This window comes from Periplaneta americana, chromosome 2 (assembly GCF_040183065.1).
Source record: "Periplaneta americana isolate PAMFEO1 chromosome 2, P.americana_PAMFEO1_priV1, whole genome shotgun sequence".
NCBI lineage: Eukaryota > Metazoa > Arthropoda > Insecta > Blattodea > Blattidae > Periplaneta > Periplaneta americana.
In genome coordinates this window covers 116,028,791-116,048,991 of record NC_091118.1, presented here as the reverse complement: position 1 = coordinate 116,048,991, position 20,201 = coordinate 116,028,791, and the positions used below count along the sequence as shown (strand labels likewise).

Below are 20,201 nucleotides of genomic sequence, written 5' to 3'. Positions count from 1 at the left end.
CAGTGCGATTTCATTAACCTTTTTGAGGTTCATTAACTTTTCCAACTGCGTACGCATTTCGTTCATATCGATAATAGTTATCGATCATTATATTAGTGTTATCTACCCCAAGATTGCATTTCAATGCGCGTATTTTGCATAACACGGAAGTTAATGTTATTGTATACTTCTTTATCATGAAATGGAGCAATAGGGAAGTGAATGACTCTTTTTAGATAAATAACAGAAGAAGAGATATTCCGGAAAATATGTTTTCTATATGCATTTTTTATATCGCTCGCAATTATAGTTAATACAATTTAAAGGAAAATACGAAAACCTGATAGCTAAGCCATTATATATTTTCGAAATTTAATTCTATTCCGTCTTCGATGAATATTTCTCTACCACACTGTATAGGTATAGGTATAGGCAGTGTTCTTCACGTATGAGATTTTTTAAGGAGAAGGACCTACAGGAAATATATTTTCTTTTATTATTTTAAGTAGAGCGTCTATTTCTCTAACATAGTTCATATCAATGTACTGTATGAAGCATTTTAAATATATTTTCACTTATGCCCTTTGTGGTGTGTCACAGACATAAAAAATGCAAAAAAAAAAAAAAAAGAAAAAAAAAAGAAGCAGTATCATGACGAAAGTGATATATCTGCTCTCAAGAATATCACTGAATGACAAATGAAAGCTAAAAGACTGCTAGTCAATTTTGTGTGATGATTTTTAGAAAATTTAATTTGTATGTTTTTATTTGTCATTTTTTGAACAGAAAGAAAAATTGCTCGTCTATCTTTAACTTATTCTTCAATTTGCAATTTGACAATTTCCTCTTACAGAATTATTCATGTTTATATAATGTGAGACTGTGTCCTGAAAAATTTTACAGAATTATTCATGTATAATGTGAGAATAAGCCTTGAAAATTTTATTCAGTTATCTTTATTATTGTCTGAGATATTACCTATTACATTTTGGAAAATGTAAAATAAAGAAACTGTGAATATTCAACGGAGACGTTTCAACACATATTTAAAAATGACGTAAAAACAATTATTTTCTTCATTTCGCTCAAATGAAGTCAATACGATGAAGTATTTTTAGGCTAAAAATAAAAAAAATGTAAAATGGTCAATCCTTAACGAAAGCTTGGAAGCGAGATAAATTATGTCACATAGGCGATATTTATCAGTGTAAGGGTAGCATTCACTACCAGATATTACGCACAGTTCATTAAGGCTGGTTCACAATAAACCGGGAACGGAAACGACAACGAGAACGATAACGGAATTAATATTTAAATACATTTATTTTAACATTATTTCCGTTATCGTTCTTGTTGTTTCCGTTCTCGGTTTATTGTGAACCAAAAACTTTACTCTACGTACAATCCTTACCGTTTGATTGTTTTAGGTGAATCACACCCCTGTTTCACAACCGACTGAGGACAAACATACAAAATTAAGCTCGTATAGTCTCACTTTGATTTCAGTACGGACCTCGTAGCACAGTTATCTTATGCCGATTTCAACACGGACTGTGCAATGTCCAGGGTATAAAGAAGTCTACAGACAGGTAGCCTATCTGTGTTTTGGTTTCTTGGGTCAAAGCAAATCCTGCGATGAAAACAGGCATAATATTTACTCTCAGATGGACTATCTGCTCAAGGGCAGACGTCAAAATTGATGCCTCGAGCTACAACAGGAAGCTTCTGTTTAGTCTAGTATAATGTTGCAGAAAATAATAATGCTGCACTAGATACAGTTTGTAGATACCGTGCACTTTGATGTGGACAGAAAGTTGAAGTAAACAATGTCAGTAAACATTGTTAAGAAATGTTAATGTTATTACTGTCAGTATGTAGTATTAATACACACTGTTTATTATGTTTGGTGTGAACGACTCTCAAGTCTTTCACGAATACTCAGCAGTCCTTAAGTCTACTTTACGTTGATAGAATACTTGTATTGGAATACCAACTAGCGCAAGCAACTTGCCTTATTTTTCTGCTATTATCTGTGCATTTCGAACTGGCGGGTCATTTGCCACGTGTGCTTACGTCATTCCTGGATATTTTTCTCAAATAAAGTGAGCTGGGACAGTCGGAATTACCAGTGCTCCAATTCACAGTTTTCAGTTCAGTGACTCGTGCTTACTTTGAACTTTTGTACGTTTGTACGTGATCTTGATCCGCCAGTTCGAAATACACAGAAAATAATGTGTTTTGTATGTACCACTTTCATAATATTAATCTGTCAGAGATGAACAAAACTAACTGCCGCTCTCGCTCGCTGTGTTCGCTGCATTTGTCTTTTGAGTCTCGTCTCGTCATTCTCGTGCGCTTCGAGTCTCGCTCGTCATTCTCGAAATAGCATTTGGTCGGCGTGGAAAGATTTCGTAACTTTGAATAACATACATCATTGAAATAAGTAACATAAATGTTTAAATGAGACAAAAAGACAAAACAGAACAGTATCTTAGTTATCAAAATGTTTTAGTTCTATTATATGATATTACCTATGGTTATATAGATAAAAAGGTTCTCAAATAAATTTGCATTTCTAAGAAACATAAAGCATGACATTAATATCTTTTTACTTGAGATTGCACACCTGATCTTAAACATATGAAAAGAATATTCCTAGTCTTTCAGTAAGGGCCTAGTAATTAAATAAAGACTGGGGAACGGATTATTATACACTGAAAGGAGGAAATGTTTCAAATAGGCTACTTGATTGTTTACACATACATAACAGTTGCCAAAGTAAATGAAAGTTCAGTCAGGTATAAACAACTGCTGACTTCGGTACTTCGGGAGATGATCAATATCGAGTCTCGGAAAACTCACAACCAGTCTTTACGTCAAGGACGCTTCGTACAGACCGATTACTTAGTCCTGACAGGGGAAGTAATAGAAGGAGTGGGGAGAGTTCCGTAGTAGAGATAAGGGCGAGCGGTCGGTAAAAGAATGCAGTACAGCTTAATTGTACTGGAAACATACAGCTCTACCGCACGCATGACATCCGATCGCTCCGAAGGGAAGCGAGTGAATAACCCAAACACCCCTTGGCGTAAATGGACTCGCCTGACCCAGGCGCACATCGCTGGCGACTGTCAGGACTAAATAATCGTACTGTACTACAACATTGTCGTGCGGTTTTTCGGCTTTGCGGGCGCTGTTAGTCTCGTTTTCTCGATTGTTGTTAATCCTTTATAATCTGTGTGTTTTATGGAGAGTGGTTGGATTTCAATCATAGGTGAGGGGGCAGAAATCTACAATGTAGGACCTATTTTGCATAGCACGTACCGACAAAACATCTGTGCAATGGATTTAATGGCAAATCCTGACAGTGTAATGCCTTTGTTTTACTCTATAATTTCTGAGTAAATCCACATCTGTGTATCTACTTTTCTACTTACACATTTTCGATACAGCAATTGTTCATACACAAGCGGTGCATATACAAATAGTAGTGCGTCTGTCGCTTCGTCCCTGGACTCATTTTGTGGGCGCTTAACTCATTAGTAAGAAAGCTTCCACGTCGTCTGCTGAAGTCATTATGCAGAGTAATCAGAATACAGGATAGAAAAACAAAAGAGTAGGACGTACTAATAATTGCAAGAAGTGACGCAGACTTCTCAGTACATTATCACGCTTTTTGAAACAAATCTAAATAAGTCATTTCATCATATTATGTGAATGCTATGCTAGTGTCCTCCCTCAGTCCTTTGCTTCGTCTACAAGTGTTGCTACTGTACAGAACTGAGTACAATGAATAGCAGCCATCGTTACATAGATGTAAACAAATAAGAACGTAATTGTGATTGTACTGTTGGAAGAAATGAGTGAAGCTTCAGCAGAAGTGGTTATAATAGGGAAAAATTGTAGACGAGGGATAGAATAAATACATAGGCCTAGTTGAGGCACTCACGTTATCTGCTCTTCTTTGCAGTAGAGAATGAAAAATAGATAGAGATAGATAGATAGATAGATAGATAGATAGATAGACAGACAGACAGACAGACAGACAGACAGACAGACAGACAGACAGACAGACAGACAGACAGACAGACAGACAGACAGACAGACAGATAGACAGACAGATAGATAGATAGATAGATAGATAGATAGATAGATAGATAGATAGATAGATAGATAGATAGATAGATAGATAGATAGATAGATAGATAGATAGATAGATCTATGGATGGACGGACGGATGGATGGAAGGAACTATACTTTCAATACCGTCATTTCCCATAACTATGGTCCACGATACAACCATTCATATAACACTGTAGAAGTAACATAGACCGTTCTTAGATAGCTGCAGCGACTTGACTTCAAACTACAGTACAGCAAAAATATAGATAAACGAGATACTACTTTATGGAGTACAAAATTTGAATGGTTGTATCGTGGAACATAGTTGTGTTCCAGGACCATAGTGATAGGAAATGATGGTACTTTATTTGTATAATATTCTTCCACAATATGTACTGAAAAAATAAATCAAGTATATTTTTACAAGTTTCCCTACTTCAGAGACAGTGAGGAAACTTTTTTTTTTCTTCTGTGTACTTAAAATGTCTTTATATTTCGGCTCAATATTGGTTATCTTTAATTTCAAGTCTGTTGCCACATTTACTCGACTTCTTTTGACAGTTCTGCTACAGGAACGAGCAGTATATACCTGTCCATACAGGTAAGTCGTGGGAAACGACATTGAAATACGTTTGAAGGCTCGTTTTGAGAGTTGTATATGTTTAGCACGAACTTGCGGTCAAAAGTAAAAAAGCTGACATTGACTTAAACATTTTAAACGTTTTTCTAAGCAGTGTCACATGGTAAATCACCAAGTTGATCTTTCTCTTTTTCGGTGAGATTGTGAGTCTCCATGCTGACAAAGGGAATTTGAATCCACATATTGTTAGAATAAATAAGTGGAAAATAATCATCTGTATTATGATGACTGGTGAAGGTTATATAGATGAAACTTACAAAATGTTTGTGGTTATTGTGTTTTAACTTAATCTTACACTTTTTAATAAGGTTAAAAACACATGAAGTCGTCCTCGGTAGCGCAGTTGGTATAGCGCTGGCCTTCTATGCTCGAGGTGCGGGTTCGATCCCGGCCGAGGTCGATGACATTTAAATGTGTTTAAATGCGACGTGCTCATGTCAGTAGATTTACTGGCATGTAAAAGAACTCATGCGGTACAAAATTCCGACACACCGGCAACGCTGATATAACCTCTGCAGTTGCGAACGTCGTTAACTAAACCATATATTTATTTAATAACATATGAAGGCTGTTAAAGACAACCCAACTAATTTATAAGTTGTACTAAGAAAGGTCAGTGCACTTCTGACATTTCTATATAAAGAATAATATAAATTCTTCTTCTGAAGGAAAAAAAAAATCCCTATCCAGAATATTCGCGGACCACCATAATGAGCTTTGGGATCCCCGGAGTCCATGGACCACACTTTGAGAACCACTGATCTAACTGATTCATTGCGAAGTGGGTTTCTGTTTCAGCTCCACAAATTAACTACACTGAGTCAGAACTTACGCAGGGAGAATATGCGGTAAAGTCCATCATCATGGAAACTGTGGTCATACAGTCTATTTCTGTAGTCTTTGCTCCTTGTACTGTGTAGTGACGATGTCGATGTTGTGCTCGTGTGCTGTGTTAAAATTGAGTGTCGTTAACGTACGTACTGTAGTAGTGTGGAATAATCTAAGGCAGTTTCCGGCAATTTAGGATTCAGGATATCATAAGGGGAAACGTTAAACGCTTTAGTAACAGTCCGTTACCTGAAGTGTACGTTTCATAATGTAAGTACATTCTTGTAGAAATTCCGCTTGCATTCGATAGGCCTACCTTATGTTAGATTGTTAGTGTAAAATAATTAGCATGTCACATTATCTGTCTTTGCTCCACACGTGTCCATGCATGTCTCATTTCCCGGTACGAAGATAGGACCAGTCAGGAGTCGGGGCGCGGAATGATTTTGCATTGTGTTTATTGACATGCGGAGTATTCTTGTATGGAATGAAAATTACTTGTATTTGGTCGGTGTTGTTTCGACCATCCGCCGTAAGTGTTCGTCGTGGTTTGTCTAAAGCCTGGTTAGCTGGCGTTGTAGGTATAAACGACTCAGAATATGTAACTAGATGACTCGGGTAGATCTCGGAGGTACGGCAGACCACCGTCAAAGTAAAAGTTACGGACTTGTTGGTTGGAGAAGAATGTGGAAAATGGTGTGGCGACGGATGGTGGAGCCGCCGGAGCCGACTTAGTTCTGCAGCATAATCGGCACGCAAATGATACCATAATGGGTGTACAAAAACCCTATTTTGGGCTACAATTCTTAGGAATAATCCTGTAAGCTTACCATCTATTAATTACCTACGCATAATAATAATAATAATAATAATAATAATAATAATAATAATAATAATAATAAATGTTCACCGCTGTGGTGTAACGGTTAGCATGTGCGACCGTGAAACGAGCGGGTCAGGGTTTAAATCCTAGTTGGGACAAGTTATCTGGTTGAGTTTTTTTCCCGCGGTTTTCTCTCAACCCATTAAAGGAAATGGTGGGTGACTTTTCGTGTCTGGATCCTAGACTCATTTCACTGGTACTATCGCCTTTATTTCGCTCAGATGCAAGATAAGCATAGAAAATTATAAATGTCTTAATAATGATGAACTATTTGGTTTGCCTTTCTTTCACGATTGCTGTATTATTTGGACATCATTCATTGGTGATCGCTGTTCAGTTTCACAAATAAATTTCTTCACGTCAAACATGCTGAGAATAGCAACACAATCGATTGGTACACAAGTGAGAAAATTAAGAACCCACGTGTCCCACGTGGACACTGTATAACAGTTTGTTTCTGCCTCGTGTAGATTGATTAGCGTTCCTACAGCTAAAAGCTGGTTCACAATAAACCGGGAACGGAAACGACAACGAGAATGGAAATATTGTTAAAATAAATGTATATAAATGTGAGCATTCACAATTAACGAGAAGCTTGCCGGAGCCCGGGAACGAGAACGTGTAAGTTAATTATGAATGCTCATATTTAAATACATTTATTTTAACAATATTTCCGTTCTCGTTGTCGTTTTCGTTCCCGGTTTATTGTGAAGCAGCCTTAACAGTGACGTCTCCGGAGGCATTCCGCCAGCCAGTAGCTGATAAAACGCCAATAGAGGTAGCGGTGAAAACTTTCATGTGGACGAGAGGAAAACTTTCCATCAAAGGGATATTTGAAGACGCGGTTGCTAGACGTGTTTTTAGCAGCTAATTTGTATGCTCTTCTTTCATAGTTAGGGATAATTAGAACACCTATCGCGCTCCTTAAACATGTACGGATATGGAAATAAAATTTGGAGCTCCCTTATTGTGTAAGTTTCGCTTACAACACTACGTATGTGTAGTAAACAAGAGCCCCTACAATCCTACTACTTGTGGACAGTCGTGCGAAATTACTGCCTACATACAGGTGGACTCCAGTGCTGTAGTTGGAAACAAATTTTAGAGAATACTGTTGAAATCTCCTTGGTCAGATAGACTCTGCATGGACTCGTACTGCACTTCTTTTCCAAGGTTACTTCTTCTTCATGGAGTCGCCTCTGCAGACCTCCTTACAGATGGCAGCCACAATTGCATATAAGGCAAAAAATTAAACTCTAACATTGGTGGCCCAGCACGTTTTAGGAACAAAAGCATAAGAACTCTTTTACTGGAAAAGTATTCCTTTTCTTAGGGCAAATACCGTTTATTATATACCTGTTTTTTTTTAAAGATGGGACATGACAGTTATGTGGCCGAGCTTGGAACTGCAGTCCTATGATTCCAATATGGATACCACGCTGCCAGCTGATGGAAGCTAGCAATTGACGTTAAGATGGCTGTCGTTAAAATATTAATGGACAATTGACGCGAAGGTAAGAAAACCAGTTGTTTTTTCCGATCGCAACGTTCCTGTCATGTCCCATCTTTAAAAAAAACAGGTATAGTAATGCCCATTCACATTCTTTAGTTGAAATTGGAATAGAATCTATATAGTATGTAACTGGACACGAGATTTATGAACACACGGAAAGTAATAATATTTCCCTCTTCTAGCAAACTACTAGCACTATGTCTGAGCGAGTTTTAAAATTAGTGAATCAGTGCAGCAGAATTCTTGAGGCGCCACATCATAAAATTAGTGTTACACGAAGGCATCTACGGAAGTTTTGAAATTAGCGAATCAGTGTAGCAGATTTCTTGAGGCGCCATGCCATGAGACGTCAGCCGCTACTTTCATTTGTTATATATCAAAATCAAAATGTTTTTCAGATAGCTAACATTCTGTACTTAAAAGTCTATTAAAGATTATTTAAACATAATTAATAATTATATTTTCGAGTTTATATTTTTTTCCGTTACGGTAACAGCGAGTTTTTATTTTAGACGGTACGGCGTACCGGGCCGAATCGGCCCAACTACAGCACTGGTGAACTCCCATGAAGACTCGCTCCAAATTTTAATTCCGTGTCTGTACATAATTATGTATACATGCTTGATCTCTCTCAGTGTTCGATTGGCATCGGACTCCAAAGTAGGTGGTTCAGAATGGACTAAAAATAGAATAGCCTTTATGTTTATCAGACCAGGAGGCCGCACTGAAGTAATATGAACAAAAGAAAAGATTAATCATCAAGAAGGTTGAGAAACACTGCCCTAGACTAGACCTGAGATATTACTATAAACAAGTATTCGTTTATAAATAGATAATTTTAGTCCATATATTGCGATTGTTTTAGTTGATAGGGGAGCGAACCACAACGTCATTGGCTCTGTTCATAGTGGGCTCAGTTGAAAATGGAATGTCTGAAATGCATTGTATGTGTGGACCGAATTGAAACGAGTTATGAATGAGAACTGGCAAGACCAAGCTCCCAGGACACCGGAAGTGCTCTTAGGAAGTTGTCGTCCATGAAGCATGGGAAGGTATCTGTGAAGGACAGTGCTATGTGGCCGCGCCACTCCTATCTTTCCTTCATTGAATGAGAATATTAAACGTGGAAGGTCGCTGGATAAGATAGTAAATCTTTTTGGCTAAAACAATCCTTAAGACTTCAAATTTTCTGCAATAACATTTTGAACTTCTGTACAGTCATACGAAAATAAAAGATATGTGATTTTCCCTTATTTCGAATCCATAAACGTAAGATGCGTAATGGAGCATAAACCGTTCGTTATACAATATGTCTTAGATTCTAATCCATAGATCAGGCATGGGCAATGTGTTCCCTCGCAGGCACTATTTACATCACCTGTTTATTTCTTCTTTCACAAAAATTCTACCTCTTTGCGGGTATCTACGTACAGTAAGCATAGGTTGAACTCGGTACCATAGCGTTCTAATCTTTTTCTAATGTGAAGTTTGTATGTAATATGTAATGCAATGGATACATTCACTTTACACATTTTAAATTTTAACTTGTTAAATGTCACGTCAACACATACATATGTAATAATATAAGATATTGTTAATTGCCATCTGAAGATGCCGTACAAAGCGAAAACGTTAATGACAAAATAATTTAGACCTGTATTTATTACAATAACAATGTTGTACAGGTAAAAATAATTTGTTTTTAGAATCAAATGTCATGTGATAATTATTCAGACTGAAAAATAAAAAATGCATATTAATGTCATATTAAAAACTACCTTGGTTTATCTCAGTAACACTACATTTACTTCTTCAGAAGTATTATTTATATATGAGGATATTAGAACGTTTATCAAGTTATTTGTGACGATAAAATGTATTTGTAAATATATCTGAAGATTTCTACCTATTTCATATTTCCGAAACAAACTGATTTCGCATAACTGTTAGGACCCGCTCTGGTAAACGAGTGGAAGTGATTGGTTTTCACGCCCTGTGTTTCAAAATGTCACCTCGGAAGATATCGAACACATTATTTGCTTCTTGTGGTAAGTGCCGGAATAGCAAGAATAGTATACATTCATAATCATTATTCTGAGATTTTTATATACGGGAAGCCGAAAAGAATAGGTAAAAAAAAAAAATAATAAATTGCAAGTTTTTGGAAGCAGCTGTACTTTTTGTAGGTCTATTTTAGCCCATTACATCGAGCTTTGTTAGTGTTCTGAGTGTGTATAGGCCTAATTAACGCTCGGTGTACCGAACTGAATTCGAGATCCTTTAAGTCGCCAGACATCAGGTGGAGAGCCCGAAGTGATGACAAGGCCGCGCACGTCACGAGATTGTGACGTCACAGCTCGAGAGAAAAAGAGAGAGATATATGCGTGAAGGAAGAAGACACAGTATGAAGTGCCTACTTCGCGCCAGAGGAGATTACCAGAAAGGATTGAGATTTGCTTGTCTCTGTAATTTGTATTAGGCCTAATTAACAAGTTCAAGAGTGTGTATAGGCCTATATACTTGTATGTAAGAGAAATATGTATACAGAGTACAGAGTGATGCAGTCGTTAGAGACCTCAAACTTTCCGGAATAATACCATATACCGGTACCTATAATACATTATAGTGTATTATATAATTTTTTTGGAATGGCATGTATATATATATATATATATATACACATTTATTTATTTATTTATTCATTCATTCATTCATTCATTCATAGTGTCCTGTCCAAGGGCAGATCTTTCACTGCAAACCCAGCATTCTTCAGTTTTTCTTGTTTTCTGCCTTCCTCTTTGTCTCCTCATATGATCCATATACTCTTATCTTAATGTCATCCATCATCCGATATCTTTTTCTGTCCCGAACTCTTCTCCCGTTCATCATTCCTTCCTGTGCATCCTTCAGAAGGAAATTTCTTGTCAACCAGTGACCCAGCCAATTCCTTTTCCTCTTTCTGATCAGTTTCAGCATCATTCTTTCTTCATGCAATCTTTTCAACACAATTTCGTTTCTTATTCTGTCTGTCCATTTCACATGCTCCATCCTTCTCCATATCCACATTTCAAATACTTCTAGTCGCTTCTCTTCACTTCGTCGTAATGTCCATGTTTCTGCCCCATACAATGCTACACTCCACACAAAGAACTTCACTATGGTAAATAATAAAACAGTAAAATTGTCAGTCATAAAATAATGTTTCACAACTCCCTATAACATTTACGCATACGCCGTATTTAACATTGAAATTTGTTGAATTATTGTTATTTATATTTTAAATCTGCCTCTGGTTGAGATTCTGGCTGATATATACATCTCACTTGACTACATGTGTCAGAGGAAGACAATGTTTGTATACATCTGAAGTCTAATGTAATATGTAGCTAATCGGCGATGTATGCAATTGAGGGGGAAAGGAATTGGCCACCCTACTCCATTATCTCCTGGCCTAGCTGCCTTATAAGTTGTGCCTTGTTGATATCACTTGTGAGGTTCAGACCTGTCTTCGGACAGTTGACTAAACTACAACAAACAACATAGTTTAAATGTTATGTAACATGGGTGAAAATCTTCTTTTCTGCTAACAACGCCATATCATAAGCAAATCTTATGCATTTTAATTCCTCTTACTTCTACTATCGCTCCTCCCATATTCTGAAAAAATTCTTCACTGAATTCCCCAAGTAGATGTTGAACAGAGTAGAAGATAAAGAGTATCTTGGTCGTACTTCCCTCCATATTGGATTTCCCTCTGACATTTCTTCTCCTATCCTGACTTTGACTTGTTTCATATAAAGATTACTGAAGAACCTCCTCTCTTTCAAATCCGCACCAATTTTTTTCAGGATCCGCATCAGTTTATTCTCAATTTATTCCAATTCATTCTGTCGAAAGCCTTTTTGAGGTCCACACGCGCGCGCGCGCACACACACACACAACCCCCCCCCTCTATTTTTCTCTGGGTGTCTTTTGCCGATTGTTTGTAGCAGTCCAATTACATCTCTCGTACGTACCTTTTCCCTTTCTGAAGCCAAATTTCTCCTCTTCCAACTCGCATTCCATCTTAGAATATAAACGTTGATTCATTATTCGCAGTAGAATCTTCGCCGAGTGCGATATTAGGTTATTTATACATACATATACAGTATATTCACACATTCCTTGAACATTATAAAGCAGTTCTCCCTCATTTGCTCCTGATTCGGACTTTTGTGCCCTGAGTTAATCCTTGGTTTTTCTGAACCAACGCATGCGACGTGCGAGTTGAGAGGCCCGCCTTGCACAAATCCGGTCTACACGAGAGATAGTGAGTGGTTTCTATAACTGCGAGGTGCGAGGTCTGCGTACCTCGCAGCCATAGAAACCACTCACTATGTCTCGTGTAGACCGGATTTATGCAAGGAGAGCCTCGCACGTCGCATGCATCGGTTCCTGTTACCTGCGTTAGCTTTATTATCGTGCGACAAAGATATATAATTGTATACAAACTAACGACGTGTGAGCGTATGTTCCTTGCTCGTAGCTAAATAATTGGCAAATAGATTTGTTTGAAGCGTGTCAAAGGACATTTTGAAACACTTTTGATGGACGAAGTATGCCTTCAAATGGCAAATCAAAAAATTAGTAACTGGACTGAAGAAAACAGAAAACCTTATCAGTCAATATTCCGGCTTCGTCCCTAGTCCTAAGCTCTCCGTGCATCGCTGGCTGGCTTTTAGGGAATGCCTGTGAATGATATTTGTTGCCGAATGGTCGCGCTCTTGTACGAAAACAGTTACCGAGACTATGGTAATGATGACAATGGCATATGAATGATGATGGCGATATGACTTCAAGTTCCAATTTCGAAAGTTATCTAGCAGTTCCGCTTGAATTGGTTAAGAGAAAACCTCGGAATAAACCCCAACCACGTAGCTTGTCCCAACCAGTATTTGAACCCGTAGCCGTTCATTTCACGGTTACTCCACAGCAGTGAACAAACCTTAGTGCAACTAGAGAAAGCCTAGGCACACACGAAAAGTCATACCGTCTTTTGTTTATGTGTTACACATTCCAAAAGTTATTGATACAGAATTTGTATGACATGAATCAATAAAGTGTGTGAAATTGTTTCTAGCGGATAACATGTTCATTGTATCCATTGTTTTGCCACACTACGTCCTGGAAATGCATTCTTGCTCCTTTGTGACAACATTAAGAAACAGTGTGGACTCTCAGTTGCAATACATTTTCTGGTTTCTTTTGGTACACCTCCGCTTGAAGGAAATGCACAGAAAAGACAGACGAATTGATGTCCGGACTATAGAGGAGGCTACCTCTTCGATGTTTTCAGACGTTCTAACATTAACAACGATCCATCATAGAACCGTAACTTCAAATTGTTGGGGCAGTCTGACTGTATACGAGAGTATATTGTACTCTCTTCCCTTCCTGAAAAAATAACATCTGCTCATCAGTCAATCGTCCGTTCTTCGACATGTTACACAACAATGTGTTTGCCGTCACTTCCGCCGTATGCCGACTCTTGTTTCCTCCTAGCGTCACTTTCATGAAGTACCACATATGCTCACACATTTCGAAGCCGATACGTTATAGCCGTAACAACTAATTAGATACTTAAATTTTATTGTGTGATGTTTCGTGTGTCACGCTATATCAGTCTATAAAATTACATTGTGCCTGTGACGTTAGGTAGGCCTATTTACTACCTTTGTGCTCTCAATAAATACTGCTCCCCGTTATTAATTACTATTTTCACCCATGTTACATAACATTTAAGCTATGTTGTTTGTTATTGTTGTCAACTGTCCGAAGACAGGTCTGAACCTCACAAGTGATATCAACAAGGCACCACTTATGAGGCAACTAGGCCAGGAGATAATGGAGTAGGGTGGCCAGTTCCTTTCCTCCTCCATTGCATACATCGCTGATTAGTTACATATTACACTAATCAGACTTCAGATACATACAAACAATTGTTCTTCCTCTGACACGTGTAGTCATATGAATTGTACTGCTTGATAATATATGTGGCCTAAATATCAGCCAGAATCTCAATCGGAGGCAGATTTAAACTATAAACAACAATAATTTCAACAAATGTTAAATACGGCGTATGCGTAGATGTTATAGGGAGTTGTGAAATTTTTTCTATGGCTGACAATTTTTATTGTTTTATTATTTACCAGTTAATACTGACACAATAGCTATTGAAACCCTCCTCTCCTGATAGTGAACTCTGTGTCAGAGTCTGTGAAATGTATATATTGGCAAGAAATTGATTCTCACAGTTCTTTCTCTCTGTTACGCACACGCACATACGCGCGCGCTCGGCTCATGTTTTGCAGTGTGAGCGGCATAAATGTGTGCTTCGTGTGTCGCTCCTTAAAGTGTTCTGTACAGTACCGGGTCTAAATAGCTTGTTTTGAACAAGTCACTGTTCTGTCTACAAAAGGACGTTTTTAGAGATCAGAATTTATAGTCCTTTTTCATGGATAGCTTCAAATCATTTTACATCTTACTTTTGAAATAATATTGCAAGTTTACGTGGAATATTTTAATAAAAATGCTGGATTTGTCCAGTTAAGTAAATAATGGTTCCTACCGCTATATACAGAGTAGTTGATAATTGGGCGTATCTCCCTTTATTTCATTAAGATTTGTATTGGTGCGTTGGTAACATTGGTAACCATGTAGTGGGAAGAGTTACGAGCAGTTTTATAAGATGCCTTCACGCACGCATTTGTACTCCCGTATTATCTCCTCAAAACATATGCCGAAACATGGCGCAGATCTCTGAATGATTAATCCCTAAGGTAATTTTTAGACCTAGGAACAAAATACAGGAGACTCAAATTTTGTTTAATTTTTCGTGGAAATAACGTAACGTACTTAAACATTCTGACTTTCCCTTATTTAGATAATCCGGACTCACGTCGTTGACTATAAGTAGGCCTACTTCTTCCTGACAGTTAATAGTTTGACCTCCTCGGAAACATTTCTTTCGGCCTTGAGCCTAAAAGAGGGATTTTAACGATATTTCAGGCAATGGCTGCTGTCAAAGAATTCGTATATTTCAACACAAAAGAGGATATATAATGATACCGTACACCAGGCAATGGAATCTTTGCAAACTATTTTCATTTCACTTGACAGTTTTAACAATTCATTTCCAAAGTGAAGTGATGATATGAAGATGGGGTGAAAAACCGAAATAGGAGCGTCTTCTCATGTGATGGAATACAGTAACCATAGGTTTAATCAGAAAATACTGGAACTTGTACGCTATGTTGCAATTTGGTGATTTCACTGATTTGGAATCAACCGTAAGTTAAAGCCCAGATCACATATATAACAGATTGCTTAGTCTTACAGGCTTTGGCGGTAGTAGCTTTTATCAATTTCACTATGCTGCCATCTAGCTACTACATGAGAAGTCACGTTATAACTATCATTTGAATTGCATGGAGCAACTGTACTTCCATCTAGCGGTCGTTCCCAATCGACGGTGGCGATCCTGGTGATTTTTTTCTTCTACATGTTACCGTTTTTAACATGGGGATGGCCAATCTGTTATATATGTGATCAGGGGTTAGTAAGAATTGTGTTAGCAAATTATTATTTCACTACATGTACCATTTGTATATCCTTCAACTAAATAATAGGCATACAAAAGTATTATAATAATGTGATACAATCCGCTGAGTAATAATGATAATAATAATAATAATAATAATAATAATAATAATAATAATAATAATGGTAATAACTATACAATTAATGACTTAGTCCCTATACTTTTACAGTGCGTTTAAATTGATTTTCGCGTGCAAGCAAATTTGGTGGAGGTGATGTGGTGGGTTATTACACCAATGACACATATTATTTTATTGTGACGTTTTCATGAAAATTTTATACCTTATTCAACACAAAAAAAATTAAATGTTACGCTACAATTTCAAGAAACTATCGCCATAAAAACACGACTCAGGTCATCTTAATATCAAAAATAAAGGGATTACACCAACTTCTTGACGAGCAGTGCATGATTGCGCCCCACGGTCAGGTAAGATGCAGCAGATAAAAAAGGGTCCCTATTTTGTGGGCATAGTTGCGCCCCGTTCCTGTCAGGTAGAGAAAAAGGGCATGGCATAGTTGCGCCCCGATGAAATAGGTAGAGAAAAAGACATTACGTGAACTCGAGTCTCATAATCGACCAACCTTATTGATTTCTTATTCGATTTAATATTCATTATCGATACCGTTAATGAACACCATGATATTGGCAGTACTTTATTACTTTATTATTTGTTAGAAATATACATTACACCAGAAGCCCCATTTTCTCCTGAAATGTGGGCGTGTCACTCAGCATCAAATGAACTGATGACAAATGCATGTGAATCATTCCACGCTAGTTATAACAAATCATTCTACCAATAACATCCCAACCTTCCAGTATTTTTAACTGTTTTAAAAGATATACAAACAAAAACATGTATAACTTTCAACAGCTTAAATTTAAAAAAGAACTGCAATAATAAGACATACCGTGAAAGACTCCGTTTTTTAAACCACGTGATCAAGGAATTCAGAAGCTGTAAAATTGACAGATACATGTTCTTAAAAAATTCGACTATCAATATAATATTTTTAAGTTATTTATTTATTTTATGACGATCACTTTCGTGTGTACAATGCCCATCGGGGCGCAACTATGCCATGTCCATTCTGCTACCTGATTTCTTCGGGGCGCAACTATGCCATACCGTTCTCGACTACTTCGTTCACTGAAAGTAAGGAAACAAGTCCCTGTAATCTAAAATAATCACTTTGTTTTTTAACATACTTTAGATTATGAAAATATCCTTTTATTAGGTCAATACAAATAATGTTTTAAGACAATTTTCCGTCGCTGTAACTCTGTGGCCACAAGTTACTCTCTCTTGCCGAGGCATATGGACGTGTGGGCAGCGTGGGATCGTCGGCCTTGGCCCTTATGTTCTGTCGCGCCATCGATTACGGGATGAATTTGTGGATAGCTTTTGCATTTCCAAACTAAGCGGTCCGTGGTTCGATTCTAGCGTGAGCTGGATTCGGTGTTTAACTTTGTCTTGTACTTGTCCTGTGATGTTTTCGCTGTGGCTCAGCATCGTGCTGACTCACATACAGGGAGAACTGCAATGTAATAATCTAGCTTCGGTTCAGAAAGACACATCCTCTCCCCACACATAAGTCGGTGCGAAAGTGGAATTAAAAAGACCAAAAAAAAAAAAGTAATAAAGAATGATACAGTTTAAAAATAACTCATTTTTTCCAAGTAGAATACCCACCTCTCTCAGATGAATCCTGGATTGGTTATTTTACGATTCTTTATCAACTGCTATGGTTATATAGCGTCTGAATGACATGATGGTGATAATGCCAGAGAAATGAGGTCTAGGATCCAGCGTCGGAAGTTGCTCAGCATTTGCTGTTAATAGGTTGAGGGAAAACCAGGAAAATCTCAACCAGGTAACTTTCCCAACCAGGATTTGAACCCAGTCCCGCTCGTTTCACGTGCAGGTATGCTAACCGTTACTCCACAGCGGTGAACGACCCTGGATTTCTATAACGATCCGGCTCAAATAACTAATTTACTTGATGCCGAATTTTGTGCATTTCTGAAGCTGTCTCATGTGTGATGCGAAGGCTTTCATAAAAACATCCAAAGAATTCGATTAATGAAATCCCAAGGGACTGCACTTCCGTCTGCTCTTCATAGTTAGAGATAGGATTTCGCTGAAATGTGAAAGTTTAATCTACGACAGAGTTTACATTCTATGGAGTGGATGAGGTGTCATTGACTGATACTGCCAGGTAATAAGGATGATCAGATTCACTGAGCTCACACGATTAGATACGGAAGTTTACAACGGACACAAACGATAGTAGCCGTAGATTATAAGTGGTGAGAGCTGCGTGGAGGAAGACACGTGAAGTATCCACTTCGCGCCAGAGGACATTATTATATAGATAACAGTAAGGTATTCTTGTCACTGTATTAATTAACAAGTGCAAGATAGTGTATATTAGGGTTATGACTTTTTTTTTGTAACCCCATATTCCTGTATCATAAATCGATTAACCTTTCTCATAGGTAATGAAAAAGTTTAAGTATGGGAAATGCCTGTTATTGTTCGGTTGAGCAGCTTTTATCATCCAGTCTGTTGTCAAAAAATCTGAAAGTTAGAATTTATAAAACAGTTATATTACCGGTTGTTCTTTATGGTTGAAACTTGGACTCTCACTTTGAGAGAGGAACATAGGTTAAGGGCTAAGAGGGATGAAGTTACAGGAGAATGGAGAAAGTTACATAACACAGAACTGCACGCATTTTATTCTTCACCTGACATAATTAGGAACATTAAATCCAGACGTTTGAGATGGGCAGGGCATGTAGCACGTATGGGTGAATCCAGAAATACATATAGAGTGATAGTTGGGAGGGCTGAGGGAAAAAGACCTTTGGGGAGGCCGAGACGTAGATGGGAAGATAATATTAAAATGGGTTTGAGGGAGGTGGGATATGATGATAGAGACTGGATTAATCTTGCTCAGGATAGGGACCAATGGCGGGCTTATGTGAGGGCGGCAATGAAGCTCCGGGTTCCTTAAAAGCCAGTAGGCCTAAGTAAGTAATGAAAAATGTATTAATTTGGTTGAGTTTCTGAAAAAGATCACCCCCAAACCGAAAATTCAGTATTACCGTATACTCTTATAGGGTAAGAAAATCAAAATATTTAAAATAGTTATTTTTCAATTCTAATGATGTAATTATATACTAGCCTTTGAATTCAGTTTTTGAAGCACTGTTTATTGATAGCACAGTTTATTGCTATAGCATAGCATAAAGAATTAAAAAAAAAAAAGACACACAAAATTACAAACGCAAATATTTAAAAATTCTACAATTACAGGGACATCATTTTATTTTTACTTCAATTTTTATTGTACCTGGGTTTTTTAATGTACTTCACTCCCACCTCTTCTACTAGTGAACTTCCACCCATCTTCTGCACAGAAACAAGGCCGCATATGCAAAGTCGTCATATGGTCACAATAAACAGTAAGCCTACTGAGTGACTGAGTATAGTACGTTCCATAAATATGGTCGTATTTTCTAGTGAAAAAAGAGCATTCATTACTTAATCATATTTTCGTACAGATACTGTGCGCCCTTTTGGTTACGTCACATCCCGATTTTCCTCACCCGCTTCTGCTGGGCTGTCATAGCCCTGTTTTGAAAATATTTTCTTTTAGGAATTGGACGTCTACGTAGTATTATACAACTGTTTAAAATAACTTAAATAAAAGGTCCGTAGAACAAAGAACCCGGGTTCGATCCCCGGCGCCGGAGCGATTTTTTCTCCTTCAGTAACCATTGTTAACATAACAGACAAATTCTGTAGGACCAAAAATTAATTTTTATGTAAATATTTTTAGGCTGAAAAGGTCCGAGAGCTTTAATTGTCAATATTTATCTTCTAATATTAACCGCGAGAACGGAGTTTGAATGAAACTGTCTATTGTCTTCATTCTTTTAAACACTTTTGCATACTTTATAATACTTTTACTTAATGGTGTAATGCTATACACACTTTTGTAAACGTACTTATCCACATTAAACGCTGTACATACACTCATCCGCACTTTACATTGCACTTAATGTATTATAGAACTTCAATTTTAACACAAACTACATACAGAATTGAACAGAAGGACTAGCCCCAAGTAGCGCTAGAAAACTAGGAGGGTGGTGGGGAAAAGGACAGGGAAGAACTGCTAGTGTGTTACAGTCCAATCGTTAGTGCTAAAATGAACTACATACAGGGTGGACTCTCACGGGCCCAGTCAGTCCATTCTCTCGCAGAACTGCGTCAATGCATAATATTTCTTTTTTGTATTGGAAACTCATTAAGAAAGATGACTTTAATATGAAATATACTGCACTATATTGTAATTTACGTCCTCTAAATGGGGACCGAGGCCGGGCCCCAATGGCCCTTAAAGAGGAGCCGCCCCTAAGTGTTTCAGTTTATTTTTAGCGATGTCTGTGAGCAATGCTTTCACTGAACAGGGTCTATTTTCTATTTGGAGTAATTGTAGCAATGGTCTACACCAGCCATTTTCAACCGGTGTGCCCCAAATGATCCGCTGATGTGCCGCGAGAAAATTAAAATAAAATTAAGTGAGTC

The 20,201-nt window shown here is 37.6% G+C and overlaps 1 protein-coding gene across 5 annotated transcripts in view; it reads left to right on the top strand.

The window, feature by feature from the left end:
• Window positions 1–20,201, top strand: part of LOC138694529 (beta-1,3-galactosyltransferase 5-like) — a 270,652-nt gene that overhangs the window by 195,833 nt on the left and 54,618 nt on the right. The window contains exon 1 of one of the 5 annotated variants that reach the window (XM_069818348.1): window positions 17,852–17,985. The exons of the other annotated variants lie outside the window; for them this stretch is intronic. The gene's annotated coding sequence lies outside the window, so the exon portion shown is untranslated. Of the gene's footprint in view, window positions 1–17,851; window positions 17,986–20,201 lie in introns of those variants that run through there. 5 annotated transcript variants of the gene reach the window in all.